Source organism: Malurus melanocephalus, unplaced genomic scaffold (assembly GCF_030028575.1).
Source record: "Malurus melanocephalus ecotype Western Australia unplaced genomic scaffold, MMel_1.1 scaffold_15, whole genome shotgun sequence".
Taxonomy (NCBI): Eukaryota; Metazoa; Chordata; class Aves; order Passeriformes; family Maluridae; genus Malurus; species Malurus melanocephalus.
Window position 1 is genome coordinate 3,998,072 of NW_026623247.1, and position 18,248 is coordinate 4,016,319.

At 36.4% G+C, this 18,248-nt stretch overlaps 1 protein-coding gene across 1 annotated transcript in view; it reads right to left on the reverse strand.

Annotated features, from left to right (window-relative positions):
* Window positions 1–18,248, reverse strand: part of CHSY3 (chondroitin sulfate synthase 3) — a 135,061-nt gene that overhangs the window by 43,663 nt on the left and 73,150 nt on the right. The gene's annotated exons all lie outside the window — the stretch shown is intronic.

Genomic DNA, 18,248 nt, shown 5'->3' on the forward strand with positions numbered 1-18,248 from the left:
TGGCTTTGGCATTTTAGTTCAAAACTTTTTCAAGTGTTCCATCAGGAGGACAGTGAGTTTGTTAGGTTTTTTCTTCTTTTTATGGAAGAACATTTGTAGAGAACCACTTGTACCTCACAGCTAAATTTTACCTTGAACAAGCTGGTTTTGAACTAAAGGAGAAGTTACCATCAAGCATTAGAAGCAGAGTGAGGAGGATTTTTATGCCAGTCTCCTTCCTACAACTTAAGCAACCACCAAATAGCTGCAAAATTTAGAGTTTAGTCAGAAARCCTGTCCAAGCGCACCCAGACAGACAGATACGCACTCATCCCTCCTCTCAACACCACCAGACTTCCAGAATCTTCTCCTCTTTCTCTATTTTTCTCTTGGCAATTCTCTTCTCATAGGGTGATCATACACCCCAAAATGACTACAGATCCCTTTCTAGACCATCATTTTTTTTTCCAGTTACATTTTAAAAATAGTTGTTTTAATAAAATTTAGCATCATTTCGCTTCAATCCACTCCAGAGGATCTGTGAAAAATGAACCTGGTTGCCCTGTCTCAGAGTGGGGTCACAATTACATCTAACTTACTTCTTTGAAATAAATTGAGCACATGATACCACATGGTTGATATGCCACCAGAATTCCTCAGTGTGGGACCCCAAGATCTGAGAGTGGAAAAAAACCCCAACACAATCCCAAAAAATTAATTAGTTAAAAAAACCCCAAATGCTTCTATGTCAAGAATACAAAGTACCCAGCACTCACTTTCTAAATGTGACCACCTTCTAACATACAACAGTATATATGGGACATTAGAAATACTTTGTTTGTGGACGATGATTGACAGAAATATACATAGTTGTAGTGCAATGTTTGGTGCTGAAATTTTTACTAGGTATTTCAGTTACTAATTTCCTGCCCCCCCCCCCCCCAACCAGTTAAAATTGGCTCTAAATATCTAAAGATTTCAGCAGTTGCACAGAACAACAGGACTTATTCAGAAGGATGACAATAAAAAAAAAATTCATGTTCAATCCACAGTCCTGTTACTCAAAGAACTGCACTCTTAAGTCTCTAGATGCTGAGGTAGGCACAGAGAGAGTCACATTTCTCTGGCTTGTGCTCCTTGGCTTCTGCGCAGCTGGAAGACATTGTCTCAGCACTGAAGAAAAGACACTGAAGCAATTCTGCTGACAGCTCTCTGGTTCTGCACCACAGCTAAACCCGCCTGCTGCTGCTGTGCTTTGCTTCTGGCTGCATTACACCAGCTGAAATCCAGACAGGTGTGTTAGCAGGMAAACTCACACTATGGAACCACTAAGCATAACTTAACTCCTTTTTTTCCAGCTTTCAGTCAACTGCAGGAAAAGCCTGTGGCAATGGCACAGAGCTATGCAACTGAAAATTATTCAGCATAAAGCTCTTTATTGGCTGTGTGTGTATACTGGTCAATATATTATATTCAACTTTGTCAGACCTAAAAAATAACATGCCATGATTTAGCATGGTACTTAAAATATATTAGGTCAGGAGGGCAATGATGCAAAAAATGGCTCTGACTGGACGACTCACTTCAAAAGCTCAAACTTTCCAMAATTAAAATGCTGACTGGAAGTGAATGGGGGTATGTTTTTTGAATGCTAAATATCAGTGGTGTGTTATTAATTATAATAACATGTAATCAAGATTTGTGACCACCGAAAGGGCTCCCAGAATCTGACCATTCACAAGACTTTATCACACTCCCAATGTTGGGACCGAAGCTCCTTCACAAGCAGGGGCTCCATGGAGCCCAGGGCAGCCCAGCTTGAGTCCCTGTTCATCGCTCTCTCAAGCCCGACCCAGCTTCCCTGGGCAGATGCCCCATTCCACAGAGCAATGTATTCACTGCGCAGAGCAGCCCGAGCTGGTGCCTCCAACGAGGATCTCAAATAAGGGAACCCCATGGCTCTTACACCCCATGGTCGAAGCCGCGTGCAAGTCTTGAGTGTCCCAACCTCACTCTTCCCTTGGAGCCCTCGGCTCCTGCTGTGTCTGCCACTGTCCACTCCTCTGGCCGGAGCCACCGCTCTTGGTGCACTTTGTTATGCGAAGGGTCAGCAGCTCRTGGCCTCTCGTCTCTGTGGGTTCTCACCCACAACTCAACCTGCATCTCAACCTTTAGCTCGAGAACCAAGCCACTGTGCACCAGGTGTATTCTTCAACATTTCCCAGTTTTAAGCTTGACATAGGACTTCCAGGCATGCAGGTCTCACAAACCAAACACATGTATTAAAATCACAGAATTTTAGAACTATTGAATATATTAAATAAGTCTAGATTTAACTAAAAACTGCCTTACTACATAATAGCATCTCCGTCATACTAATCACAAAAGATAAGAAAATAAAAGTAAATTGTGCGTGCTTTTTGAAAGCTTGGAGGAATTACTTTTAATCTCTAAATGCAATAAAGACAATTCCCCCAAATGATAAAAAATTTTATTAGTAAATATTTACAGTGTATCCAGTTATTTTTGCTTATTTTACTSCAGAAATCACTTTCTTGCAGTGTAATCACTGCCTTATACAGARTTATTAGCTGACAAACATGGGTTACATATTGCATTTTAAAAAGCTCATTGTTTYCAGTGGAAACAACATTAAGCTTCCACAATAACCATTTAACTTTTATACTTTGTTTCTTAATTAAGTCACTTAAGTTTCTTAATTAATCTCACTGCCAACCCCCAAAAACAGTAATCTRGAGACATGATGAGCCTCTCAGTGATATGCGAACCACATGGACATCCTGAATTACAGGTTGCAACAAACTGCAGAACATAATGAGATGGAAAACCTGGTCTTTGTTTTCATGAACAGAAAGTTGATTTGATACGATGGTGCCTTCTAGAGGTGCAGAGCTCAGCTGRAAGTTTTCAGGCTGGCACAGGTGTAGGCACACAGGCATACTTTGCAGCAGAAGAGAACACTTCTGCCCAAGAGAAGAGCAGAACAGGTTAGTCATCATCAAGACTTTGCTGTGTTATGTTATGCCAGATGAATAAATTTCATTTAAAATCTAGGTAACACAAGCCTTCTCCATAGGCTAGGACATAYTTTCACAGCAAGCAACACTCCACCTCATAAGCAGTTCTCAGGAATAACTTTGTCAATCYCAAGCTTGCAGAGATGGGCTGTGTCAGCTCAGGCTGAGCCCCAAGAGCCATGGAGAAGCCAGCCAAGCCACAACGTGTTTCACATGGAATCTATCAACCTATCAATCTATCAATCTATCAATTTATCAATCTATCAATTTTTCTAATCTCAAACATGTAACAGTTATTTCCATTTGGTTAGTGGTTTTTGGGCAATGAATAAATTACATCATTCCTGTTTTGTGTAAGAGCACTCCCTTATACTTCCACTGCACCATGCTGTCACTGAACATCACTATTAAGGTGGAATCAAAATTAATGATTTTAACAAGTTGTGTAAACTCCTGCTAGAYGGGCTCCCCTATACCTAATGTCAGACTTTGCACTGCTACCATTAAAGCACATTTCTAGTACCCTGTGAGGCTGCAACATAACACCACCAATCACTTTTGATCAAATCAAATTTAATGCCAAAGAGGCCACATAAAACCTAAAAATTTTGCAGAACAATTTTCCAACCAATTATGTCCACACCAGGTGTCCTCCCCTAAAAATCATCCACAGACATAATCCAGCTCTATAAGGGTCATTTGGGCTGATGCTTCATGCAAGTGCTAGTTTAAAAACAAAATTGGTCAAATAAATTTTCCATTTGAAGAAGCTGAAGAGATTTTAAGAGCCTGTTGGGTAATGTAATGTAAAGATAAAACATCATTTAAAAGAAAAAAAAAATACTTTATTCCATTCAGAAAACATGTATTACATTGATTTTTTTTTAAAAAAAAGCAGTTTTTTTAAAAAAAAAACCACAAACCTACAAGCTGGCGTGTTTGACTATTTTTTGAGCTAAAGCAAAGGCAAAACATTACAGTATTCAGTCTGCAACAGCTGCAAAATCATCTCACATGAAAATGAAARCACAAATGTTCAATGTTCTCTCACAATTCCACATGGGTGACTTGTCTATGACTGGTGGATGTTGGGCCAGAACATGACYGGTGTTTTCAGCAACACTATTCAATTGACTCTTTCATTTTTTTAATCTTTTTTTTTCCCCTGATATTTCAATTTTACTTATATTTGTATTATAAACAGAAAAGGCAAATAAGGAGTATGTATATAAAGAATAAAAAATGTGAGTGAGTAGAAATAAATGGTTTGTCAGTATCTGAATAATTGCTTAATTGCTGAAATAAACATCTTCAGATGCATTTAAATGGAATTTGTTATGGTGAAATACAGTTTCATTCTTATGTGTGAACCTTTGCTAATGCATAAAYACATAAGTCTGTTGCTAACAGCTACACTGTCTGTCAACACTAACAWGCCAGTCCTGTAAGTCTATGTTTATTATTAAGTAAATAGGTTTCTATTTATATCATCCTATGGGCATCTATTTAGCATCCTATCATCCATCTTTGAGATATTTATATTCACTAATAAAATCCCCCCTCAGTCTTCTCTTCTCTGGATGAAACAACCCAGAAATCAACACACGCTCACACCTCCACCAAACCTTTCCCACAAGCRAACAAACAATGACCAAAACAAACCAACTCCCCACCACTCTCTTCATGTTCCCAACTTATTAAAATTTATCATTTGGTACAACACCAATTTCAAGTAGTAACACTGCCAACTGCATTCAGATGTTGATAACCTAGAGAGTAGGGTTGCCATGCTTTAAAATATATCAGCAATGTTGATGCATTCTACACAGTGAGGCATATCTTACTAAGGTAGATGAATACTCGTTGAGTATGCACAGTTACATTCAGGGTCTACTGATACAACTGTTCACTTTACAAATGAAACTCAAATCATGTCTCACACATAGCAAGTAACAGTGAGTTTTTGATGAATAAACAATAAAACCAGATTAAAAAAAACTGCAAAACAAAAACCGACAATAGAGCTTAACATCCCAGTGTACGTCATAAAAGACACCTGAGATATTGCCAAGACACAGTTCAACCTGTGAGCAAATCTGTGGCAAATATTGTTCAGTTCTCATAGGTGGTTGAGAATATGCAGCCTCAGCTCTGTTTCCTGTGTTGTGTAGCTCCTGCAGCTCCTTCATGGAGGGCTCTCATCTTCCTTCCCAACCAGCTCCAGCGCCCAGATTTCTTTTTTTTTTCTGAATTCACTCACTAGTTTCCTCTGAAGCATATTTCAGCCTTGCTGCCTTCTGAATTCACTCACTAGTTTCCTCTGAAGCATATTTCAGCCTTGCTGCCTGGTTCAAATTATCAAATAATTTTCTATTAGTAAAGAGGAGGAAAGAAAGGGTATGTATTGGGAAGAGATATGATATATATGTTTATGTGTAAAGGAGACATCTGGAGACAGAAGAAATCTGGCTCCTCTGCAAGGCAACATCACTGTTGAAGGGATTCAGGCTGCGAGTGGTAAGAGGATAGAATTCATATTGTTTATCAACATGGGAATGGACTCTTGATATTTATAATAATATATGTTCATTCAGTAGATTAAAATTATTTTAACACCATATTTATTAGCCTACACCACATTATTCCCAATAGGAAATACAATGGGAAAATACAGAGTTTTTCAGTATGCCTGTTGAAAATTAGTTGATAATTGTCTCTTTAATAAAGAAAGTACTATGGCATGGAAATCAGCATTAAGTTTTATATTAATCTTGGTTATAAGTCTGTTTCATGCTTGACCACACTTAGGTCACTCTGCTGGTTTCAGTGGCTGTGGTTAAACCACAGCAATCACTCATGTGCTATCCTTTGTTCCATCCAAGCATTCCTAAGTACTACACATTTCCTGTATCCAGGTAAAAAAAGTACTTTGATATAACACTGGAAATTGTGTGACATGCACTGGCTAAGGCAAACAAATTAAGCTGGTATGGTCAATATTCACACTGACACATTTTTAAGCATGTCTCTAACTTCGCTGTATTGCCAATAAATAGTATCAGAAGATTTGGCCCTGCCTTTAAAACCATATCCCTTTTCCTTGTTGCAAGAGTAACAAAAACAAACATCAAGCAATCAAAAGCTTAAAACAGTTTTCTGATTTGCAGTATGTGTTGCAGACAATCATCYTCACTTCATTTAATAACTTAGAAAGTTTGATCTTTCAGTAAGTTCTACTAAATCTTTACTAACTGGAGCACACAGCTTCATGTCTTTTATTGGTAAAGACAAATGTGCACAAATGTGTGTATAAGCCACTGAAAACCACAGAGCATTCAGCTCAGTGAAGACAAAACTAGCTGCATTTATTTTCCTGCTTCTTTTCCATTCTCTTCATAAGAATGAAAAGTTCTATTAAAGTGTAGGTTTAAAGTAAAAAAGAGTCATCATTTTCTGTCACAGAACCACACTCTTTCTAGATCTATTTGTACAGTGTCTCTGTACTACTGGTTAACATGATCTGAAGCTAGTATGATCATTTCAGATGACACTGAAATGTCATTATATGATAATTAAWGCTGAATTTATCTTCTTGCTGTTTATATTTCAAAGAAATAGATAAGGGAACAGTTTTCACTAAAGAAGATTCCATTTGACTCCTAATGATTAATGTTTAAACCAGCAGAACTATCTTCAGCAGACTAACACAGGGAAAATGTTCCTCTGTTTTCTCTACATAAGAGAAAGCATTAATTTTGAAGATTATAGGAGGTACAATAAAGAATATTGGAGGTACAATGGCAAWTGGTGTAAATTAAGTCAAAATGTGAAATAGTGTCGCAGCTTTCCCACATTTTCCTGTAAATTCTAGTATCACAAGATCACTTTGTCCTGAGGTGATAATACTGGTAGRTTCTGAATAACTAATTTGAAATGGAGAGAAGTGGAAAATTTAAAATTATATTCTAGTAATTGGGAGGACATATGAACTGAGACTCCTTTCACATTTGCTGAGGATACGTTTGCAACTACAAATATCACTAGGCTGTGCAGTGGATGTGCAACTGACAGCTGAGGTAGATTTTCTAGGCAGTTTATTTATTTTAAGTCTGTTAGAACTCATTCAAAACAGCATGCATTCTCAGGCATCCATTTCAATAAATCTTAAAATATACTGAAAWGCAGTATTTTCAGTTTGTCAACAATAAAAAATTATGCTAGAGGGAAGACTTTCTGGAAAGAATAAAGTATTCTAAATAAACAAATACTTYTAAAAATTAATCATCAAGTTAGCATAACAATTTAAGAATTGTAGTATCATGGCTTCCTTATTGTCAGAACTACACYATCCACGCTGTGGATGACAAGCTTAACTCTACATTGATAAAAGCTCACATTTACAGTAGGAAAATCAGGGAGTGTTATTCAACCTCATAGACTTCTATTTTGTGGTCTCCGTAGTTACTTTATCCAACTTGAAATTTAATTAAAATTATTCAGAATAAAATTAGCAAATGATTGATCAATTGAAGTATGTCTTCTAGTGAAGACAGAAAAATGTAGCTATTCTATAAAGCAAGAAGTTATGTTGTACTTAATACAGTGTGTTTGGAATAAAGACACAACAGGGGAATATGCTAGACAAGGATTTGGAAAAGCCTGGAATCCAGTCAATGGCCTGCTCAGCGCAGCACCCCCACAAAAAATGGGGATTTGCCAAACCTCATCTGTCATTTTTAAGCACAAACTGAATTGTTAAGTTCAATGTCCCTGTAAAGGTAAGCCAGAAAAACTCCTCAGCTCAAAAATAAAAGATCAGTATTTTTTCTACTTGATTTACTTAAAACTGATTTCTGCACCTCAAACAGCTTTAATTCAGATGCATATTATGAATACACGTCAACAAAAATGCAGTAGGACTCCTAACAAGTTAAAAAGATTTYGAAAATTTCCAGTAACAGTTTGAAGTGCATTACATCATTTCACAGAACTTCATTAGATTCCTCTACTCAACTCTGTTGTTTTTATTCCTGCCAACTCTCACTGTGAAAATTCCTACAGTTTTTTTATCTGGCACAATTCYACTTTACACAGCAGAGGCCTCTACAGTAATGCTGAAAACACACAAATGGATGACTTTGAGAACAAATCAGGCTGTAGAATCCACACAAATACAGTATTACATTAGCAAATTGTCTTTAACTGCTTAGGAACTGATGTACAGTAGACATTGCACTGGAAATACAGATGGATTCTACAAAAGAGGGACAACTGCATATACTTCAGATGCAGTTGTAACATTAGCTATCGTTCCTGATAACCAGTTGTTATATAAGAATTGGCATACTTTCACACCTCTTTAACTGTCAGTTCATTATAGGTGACTTTCATCCAACACAAACTGTAACACCAGAGAAATAAATTCTCTTCAGTAAAGGGAAACAGAACTGTTAATAGAATACGAAGCATATAAGCACCTTTAAAACAAAAACTTAACTTCTCCCATGGGTAGGTATATCACAAAGAGTATTTTTTTCACATTAAATTTTTTAAATTTAAAAATACCWACAAGAATACTCAAAGGGAAGATAAATAGGAAAATGTCAGACATAAAGCCCAACAGTCCAGCACTCAGAGTCAATAAAGTTTTCCATTTTATAAACAAAATAGTACAAGATGCAAGAAAAACAGTTCTACTTTCTAAAATATTATACATTTACACAGCTTATAGATGAAAACCTTGTCAACGCAAATCAACAGTAAGTAACAGAATCTTATCCTGACTACTGCTTTTACAGATGTAGTAGAGAARGAAAGATAGTTGAGATTAGTTACAGTGCTCTGAAATATGCTGAAGGACTTTCTTTTGTTTGCCATGTTTGCATAGAATGATCTGAACCACAAAAGCATTAAGAATAATTTCACAATCTTTAACAAATGTCTCTGAAAGCCAGCTACCAAAGGTACACTAACTATACTACCTGACATCAAGGAAATTAACAGATACAGTTCTACTGTTCAAAATACTTCATGTTAGAATACACTCAAGGACAATGGTCAATTAAAAAAAGTAGTAAGGTTAAACAGAGAATCAACACAATCCCATTTTAAAATAAATTTTAACATTTTCTTCTGCCTTGTATGGGTAATTTTAAGAACCTGATGACATCACATTTCAACACTTTTACAACACTCCTGAAAATAGTGCCTAATAAAGACAGATCTGGTATTTCTCATAAAAGAAACCCAAAATGAGCTCCCTCTACCACAATCATCTCTCTCCACACAGACAACTGCAGTACTTTTAAATGAACATTTCAGATTAGCCAGCAGTAACACTGAAAAGCAAAGCAATGCCATACATCTTCCACAAGGCATTTCTAATGCTGAAAACTCCAGGCATTAAACACTTCTATGATCAGCCAGTATGCTGAAGAAACTCATTCCAACAGCTTTAAAGGAAATTAATTWAAAAAACGTATAAAATGAGACAAAACAACAGATACATTTTTATCTGACACATATACATACATTATAAATACATTATACTCAACACAAAATAATAGGAAGAATCATGTTTTTCTGCTTTCCTTATGTAAGTTGTTTTAAGATCAAATATTGACAGATTTTCACAGAAAAGACTGGTGGTAAAATTTAGTCGAAATGAAGTCTGAAAGGCTTCATAAATCCTTCAAGTATCACCTGATGCAGTACAACCTTGTACCCAATTTTAAGATTTTTTTTTTAAACCGCACAGCAAATACTGAAGGCTTGCAATATATTTGACATCTAGATTGACTTGAATGAAGTGATGCTTTCAAGTTAATACAGAGCAGTACAAATGCTCTTAAATTTAAGGCTTATGGGGTGAGATTAGAGGGCAAATAATACAAGCAGGTGTCCATTATTAAGCGGCGTCAGGTAGGCAACATTATTCTTTTTTTATCTGCAAAGACAACAGTTTCTCCTTAAAAACATACTTAGTCAAAATGCCATCTGTTTTAAAGCTTTAGCAGTGACYGAAACACTTACTTCCAAGTAACGTTATTAGTAGGATGGCATAAACTGGATTTATTGATGGAAGAAGCCAGAAACATACTCTATGTTACAGAATAGCTTAACAGCACAACAGCCAGACCTCTTAGTATGGAGGTCCACTGGATCATCATCATCAGCCTAAAAGTGKAGCATGTGCATGGGCAAACACGCTGTCTCTGTACTGAATCACACTACTTTGGACGAGACATGCAATAAACCCTCACACTTGTTTTCCAAAACCAAGCTGCAGTTCATTTTCTGTAGCAGTTATCACTAATCATACTTTGCGCTATGTCTAAGTAAGAAATTAAGTAAGAATTCTTATTAACAGAACTTAGAGTTTTCATTTAAGGAAAGATTATGTTCTTTAGAGAGTACATTCTTCTAAAATGGGAATATATTAAGGATTTGTACTGTGTTCAAGTGCAAAGGGTTTATATTATTTATCAGTAATCCTCAAAAAACTTCTGTTCAGCAATATATYATGTATTTTCTGTCTGATGGCAACTATCTTTTATCACTGTCTTAAGAATAAGAAGCTCCCAGGGCCCTCCCACAAGAARCAGCCATCATTCAAAGCTGCAAAGAGAACAGTCATGAAGGGCTATATTTGTTACCTAAAATGTGACAGCTGCTGGAGTGCTGTGCCTATACAGAGAAATCTGACCACAGAGCAGCCAATTATCCAAACTCTATTCCTGTAGAAACAGCTAATCCATAAGAAGTGAAAGCCAGTGTTCTTATATATAAATTGCAAAAATAAGCCTTAAGATTTGTCACCACTTTCATAATCCCTGAAAACAGACCATCTTAAAAGTTTTCCCTCTAACACTGCAGACAYTATGTTTCTGATAATTTCTACCCACCCATGACTCTTACAAGGCTATAGCACAGCAGCTGCATCATGACTATTGAAACCTTCACTGCTCTGAAGTTTTTGCTCTGATCTGCTGCTGGCCTTGGAAGATACTTATCATTACTCTTCCCAGATGTGTCTTCCTGTTTTGCCTTTAGAAGTTTTCATCCATATGTTGTCTTTCCTTAGCCTAGATGGTTTTTGGTTCATAGTGATGCTCATGTACTCTAGAAGTAACAGAAACACAAGTGTTCTGCAGGTCTCCACTACTGAGAATTGCTGCTACAACACAGAAAAGATGTCTGGGTTTGAAAGTAAGGTGTCTGTCAAGGAAGGTGAGAAACTCCCTTGGAATAGAGAAAATGACCCCTCTTCACTCCAAATAACTGTAACTTTGAAATCACAGGCTTCCAGATATGGGAAAAGCAGTAACAGCTCTTTTCTAGTTTGTGTAACAAGGCAAACAACAACAACCACAGCAGCAACAACAAACAAAGCACAAAGCCAGCGCCAGCCCAGAAGTGACAAAGAAAAGATAAACAGAGACTCCGGGACTGTGACTGAAGCTGCAGGGAATCTRGGTAATGGGTTATGGTACAGCAAAAAGCTCTGGAACACCAGCAGAGAACAGTGGGRGCTGGGCAGGGAGTGCTCCTTGGGTAGTTCACTGGCGGTGGCTGGTTTCTGGGTCCGAGCTGTGCAGGTAGGGCAGCCCAATCTCAGCACARTGGGCACTGGCTCTGGGCTCCCAAGAAGCCAGGGAAGCAAGCCAGTAGTCATAGTACAGAAGGGAAAAGAGAGAAAAAAAGGGCAAAAATACAAGCAGAAACTTTATCTCTATGAGAGCAGTCCCAGCCGCTGTTTTCCACAACCCACTCCTCCACTGGAAGAGAGAGACCAGCCYCTCGTGCCCCTCCCTCCCAACTCTTGCACAAAATCTTGCACTGCCTGTCAGCTATCKCAATATCCCCGGGAGCGGGGCTGGGCGACCATCCCAGACACAGARCAAAGAATGGATGGGATGAAAAAATGGCATTCCCAAGACAGAAGACTTTACTGCCTTTCACACTGGTGAGCAGGAAAAAGGAGAAGAAACTACAAACTTCACCACTAATACAAAAGGTCTTCAAGCAGCAGACAAAAATAAATCAGAAAATACCKTTTATATAACATCAAACCACTCTACCTGGTTTTACGTCATGAGAAATTCAAATAACCTAGATGCACATGATAGTTTAAGAATAACTGGTTCAGAGCAAATCAATCAAATTCTTACAAGAATATTCTAGTTGCTTATAATCAAGCTTTATTCTTTTTATAATTTAAAATTACCTGCTTCCCTTTCCAAATCAAAGTATCTTATTAATGGCATATAGTCATTGGATGGTTCTAAACATATGTAGAGAAGATGAAGCTCAGCTGAAGGGCGATGACAGACAGCAAATTACCAGCAAAATGTGGCCATTTTATGCTGCACTTACTRGAAGCTTTTCTGTACAATGATCTGCTTCTGTACACTGTTCATAAGTGTGGTTTGCAGTATCCTAATGGTTAAAGGTATCATCCCATAGAGAAAAGACATTATCCAAATCAGAATTCAATCCCAGGATTATTTCTTCGACCCTGTGCCATGTTCTGTGAGCTTTTGAACTTCCTCCCCTAGGTTTGTGTTTTTCCTTTATTTCTCTAATACCATGAGAAATGAAGCTGATATAATATTACCATAACAATTTTGGCAAAGAATTTTAAGTTACTCATTAGCCAAACTTTACAACATTCATTCCCAAAAGTTAAAATTTAGTCAGTCCTTCCATAGAGCAACAATACAATGGAAGTCATAACAACGTCAATAATATTAGCACCCCTTATTAACAGCAATGTAAATGAGATATTCTTTATTCATCTCTTTATAAAAYGATCATATCTTACAAAAATGAATTCTGCAACAAAAAAAAGGCAAGTAACTTAGCAAGAAAGAATTCTTATGTGAAGGCTAAATGCAAAGACATTTTAATTTGATATCTGAAGCAATGTTATCTCATGTGTGGTGATGTGGCATGGCTGCGAGGTAAGGTTTAGGCAATGTACATCATGTTACAAGCCTAAAGACAAAATGGTTGAGAAACAATGACTGGAATGAATGGCTCTGCAAATATAAATAACCTCCCTTACATACGCTAGCACAGAAAACAGGTGGAAGACCTAACCCATTTTGGAATCAAATATTTTTCTACTAACTTTCACTACATATATACTGAAGTGAGAGRAAAAGAAGGCATGCATGCAACATTTTTTCATCCTCAGTTCTAACTTACTGTTTTAATGACGTTTTTTTCATTCGTTATGGTGGCCTTCCAAACAATGTATGCCTAGGAATGACAACAAGATTTTTCCTAAGAGTTGAACTGGTAATTTTCAATTTGAGTGATAAGAATCTTAAAAAAGGTGAATTAACTTGAACAATTGCAGCTCTGCAGCTCTAGTGTTCTTACTGTCTCTTTCACCCTAACAGTACCAAAGAAAGAATAAGTGACAAAGCTGCCCTGTGTCTGAGCCTTGTCTTTTTCACTCTCCTTTTTTTCTCTACTGTGAAAACAACTCAAAACTATCCATAATGCTCGAAGAACAAGGAGTTATTACCTTTACAATAGCCTGTCATTACTGGTAATAGTCTTGTAAAAGCAGGCGAAAAACATGACAGGTCTTAGTGGATAAAAAATGCTACTTCGTAATGCTTCCTAATAAAAAGAAAAAAATTAAACCCATTAAGCAAAGATTTTTATTTTATCTATGGCTCACTGTTTCTTAAGTCTTTGAGAAAGAAGTCCTAGGCCAAAAAAAAGTTCCCTAATTTCTTTATCTGGTCTCATGGGAAAGGCATTTGATTCAACAACTTTTCTCAACAGAGTATAAAAATACAACCTTAATTTAACACTACAAGATTACCAGGGCCACAGTGATGAACTATGTATCCAAAATAGAAATTAATTATGCTAGGAAGTTCTAAAAATATTCAAAGATTAATCATCCTCTTCATTCACCCAGAGAGGTCAATCCACTCAGCTTTTGCTCTTTATGTTCCAAATGTGCAGTTTACACATCAAGAGGATAAACCAGCTGTTACAGTTGAGATGGTAACAAACTGATTTCTGTAAGACTTTTTGTCAATTACGTTACAAGTTTAAAAGAACAGCAAGGATATCATATTTATGAAGTCAGTATAAACCAAGTAGTTTGTGAAGACATTGAYTGGAATTTATTTTCATTGTTCCTTTAAATGCTTTATTATTTCTAAACTAAAAAAGCCATTTTGTTACATAACTTCTGTATYGAAGCCTTTATAATACCACTGTAAACATATACAGCCTTCTTCTAATTGTATTTCTTAAAATTATCTCAATTTCTTTCTCTTCTAATCTATGGCAACTGTGAAAATATTTATGAATAAAACTCAGTTTGTAAAGTCATTTCCTAAAAGTGAACCATCTCATCACAGCACTGCCTGCTGGAGCAAGTACAGCCTCTGTGCTGAAGCAGCTATGGATTTTTACTGACTTAAGACTATTGATAAGACTGAAAATGCAGAAATAAAATATACTTGAGAAGGCTCTGACCATTCTTTAAAAAAGAACAGAGGAAGGCAACGGAAAATACTGCCTTTTGAGATCTACCTTTTTCATAACTGCRGTTTTACAAACTACATTCAAAACTTACTCCAGGGTTGTTGCTTTTCGGAGATAAAAGCAATATATCCTGAACTCAACAAAGCAGAAGAARAATAACATAATATGCAAAAATATTTTTGTACTGCTTATAAATGCCACACTATTAAGGGAMATAATTAATAAAAATGGGATTTTGCTGAGACTAACCAGATCCTCCTTAATGAAGAACTAATTGTCAGCTAAGGACAGTGTATTGAAGCCTGTCTATATAAGTCTAGGGAATAAATTGGTATTTAAAAAGCATTGTTGTAACTTAATTTTTGCATAAATTATAAATACGTGCACACACGTATATGTGTATAAAAGTACCCTCCTTCTAAAGGACATACTTTGGAACCAGATTATTTAAATAGACACACATAAACAGCAGGAGCTAATTAAGGGGTCTCCCCTCTACAGATAAGCTCTTAAAGAATATTTTACATTCATGTATCAGCATCCAGACATTCATCATCAAAATTCAAAATAGTTATCAAATATAGAGATTATGTAATTGCCAACAATATTTTTATCATAAGTAATGCATTGCCTTTACATCCAAGCTGCAAACAGTTAAGAGTTTTTAATCATTACCTTACACAGATATTTTAAATCAATTATTTGAAAACTAAATAAGAAGATGCTTAAGTGCTTTCTTAATATCAACAAATAAATATTAATCTAGACTTACGGCAAAGATAACCATATTTGTATCTACTACTCACAGGAAACAGGCTTCCTTGAAAGTAAGGATTTAACTTACCAAGTGTTTTCCTTGTTATTTTTAACTGTCCATGATTATTTTTCAAGCTGCCTTACAGCTCCTGGCTGGAGAAGAAAACTACAGTTGTTTATGCATTTAAAATGTTTACCTATATAGCCTTAAAAAGCCCAGCTTTCCTAGAGACCTGTTTCTAAATGAGACACATAAGCCTTGTTCCATGTAATGCCTCTCTACACGTATCTTCACATATCTCTACACATATCTCCGCAAGTTTACAGGCTAAATGAGCTGCTCTAACCAGAAGAAATTAGCAACTACAGTATTAGGTTTATTCTAGGGAGAATAAACTTTTAATGTTTATACACTGACTAGCAAAAGGAAAATTAATATTTGCTAAGCAAATTTCTCCTGTGAGGCAGTATAAACAAATGTGTATCCATGTCAAGTATTTGGTGACTGACAAAGCTAACAGCCAGTTTAGGGTTTGACCACCCTTTAGGGCTAGCTAATCCAGCTGACATGACTGCAATACCACTTTAGTATGTCCATCACTGCCAGAGACGTCCAGTCCCTTGATTTATCAGTCAGGCTACTTGCTTAAATTTAAATGTACACAGTTTATTTTCCAGTGACAGCAATCTAACAGAGAAACAACCTTATCTGAAATGACAAGGGCAATAGGCAGTGATGTCCCTCAGCCTGAATAGTTATAAAAACCTCAACTTWTCCTTTTACAATTAGAATATTTCAATATCAAAGAAGCTGCACAAGCAAAACATGCAAAAGTACAAGAAACACAAAAGTACTACCATGCAGAGAAGGTGTGAAGATGTGGCATAGCAGTGTAAAGCCTCTGCAATGTCACAATTTTTATTTATCTTTTAAACAATTGTGGGTACTTAATTAATGATTAAAAACCTAAGTATTACAGATAAGTAGACACTGAGATGATGAAATGAAAGTAGCAAATGGAAGTGCACTTCCTAATGTGCTTAGTTCATTTAAGCTTATTGGAGAGAATGTTTTTCCACAGAGTGCACATAATGCAATCAAGCATTGGATGGTAAATAATTAATATACATTAGTCTTTAAGTCCAGGTGTCTGAAAGATGAYGTTTCCACAAAATGGTAGCTCAGGCTTCTAATCACGACACAGTGAAATTAATTTCCACAAGCAAGGAAAAAGACAGCAAACACATACGCTTTTCTGCCATGTGTATTTTGTTGCTGTGTAGCTACTTAAATAAGCTAGTAAATTAATCTATCAGTTTGTTTGGCTTTAAAAGCACCGATATATACTGTCAAAACATTCACATTCATCAAGTAGTTCCTTACAGGAGAGCTTGTTTTTGTTATGCTAACAGCCTAAGCCAAACACATAAGCAAAAACTGCTGTGGAAAAAGTGGCAGGAAAGAAGCCCTTGGCACAGAAAGCAACACACTGCTATCTTTATCCTTTATCTTTGAACAACACAATGCCAGCTTTTTCTTCCTCATCTTTCATGGGGCAAAGCTTTAACTGGTGGCAGTTTGCTTCACGTGCCCAGTAGCTGCCATCAAAGGCTTTCTGAGTCAATGAATTGTATTCAATGCTGTGAAGATAGGATGCTCTCAGAAATGAAATAAAAGCGTGTGATTTTCAAGCCAGCCACATATTTTGGCACAAAGATCTTGATCAATAAGTTTTTGAAAAGCCTGGAGAAAAGTTTTCAAGAGACAACTTTTGACCTATTGCAAGATAGCCATAAATTAAATTACTATTTGGGTCTTCCAGACTTAGAGTAGAACAAAGTAACTTCAATCCAGCTGCAGCCCAGACATCACGCAGTTTGCCTCTTTTGATGGTTCATGAATAAAGGAACAGCTACCCTGTGGCAGTTATCTAAATTGCATTGCCTCCTCATCTCAAAATATCCCATGTTCCAGTCTTAACCTTGAAAAACAAAGTGTACTCTTAAGTGGGTAATTCCAAGTGCTAACACCCTAGACTGCAAAACTGTCAAGCCACTTGGGCAAAGTTCCTTTCATGAATTGATTAACATGTAAAGAAACACTTAACGAAGAGKTAGTGTACTGAAGAATACTAATTCTCTCAAGCCCTCTATTAATCAGAGACTGATTATTTAGGCTGAAAAGCAAAAACTGAACAAATGGAACAATTTTGTACAGCTTCTATCAAAGCCTTCAAGGGTAGGCTACAGTACTCTCATTCTATTTCATTTGCACTTCCACACTGACATTTCTTATCATAAATCAGATCATATTTTGTTACTGGGTATGGTAGAAAAGATTAATTATAATGGGAATTTTTAGCTTAATTCACCAATGTTTGATGTTTACACTGTTTCTTACTCTTAAGAGGCGGGAAATGAAGTAATGTGGCAAGATCAGCTTTAGTGAAAGTCTTGTCAAAAGGCCTGTTTCCACTTCTTTATTAGTCTGACCACAGGGTACTTCACAAATGTGTGACAATGGTTAAGTTTTAGGGGAAAATCATTAAATAATTTCATGTGTTTCAAGGAAGAAAAATTGTACATACACTAAATAAATAGATAAAAATAAATAAAAGGACAAAACAAAATGGAATATGTTGCAATCTGTATTGTACTTAGTATCACTGATTACTATTGAATAACAGTTCACACCAAAATATGCTAAAAATGTTAACTCTTCATAATGTTTCTTTCTGTCCTTCTGAAAAAAAAAAAAATCAAAGCATCCAAATAATTACAATGTCCAGACCTGCTAGCAGTGTTCACATGATCATGCCTAAGAGTATTTAAAAGCCTGATAAGTGCATGTCTTTGGCATTTACAATTAAATTCTGCCTTGGAAGGAGCTAAGTTTTGCTCCCAGCTCCACAGCCTGACCAGAATTCTACTCCTGAAATTCTAGATAAGGATTTTAGG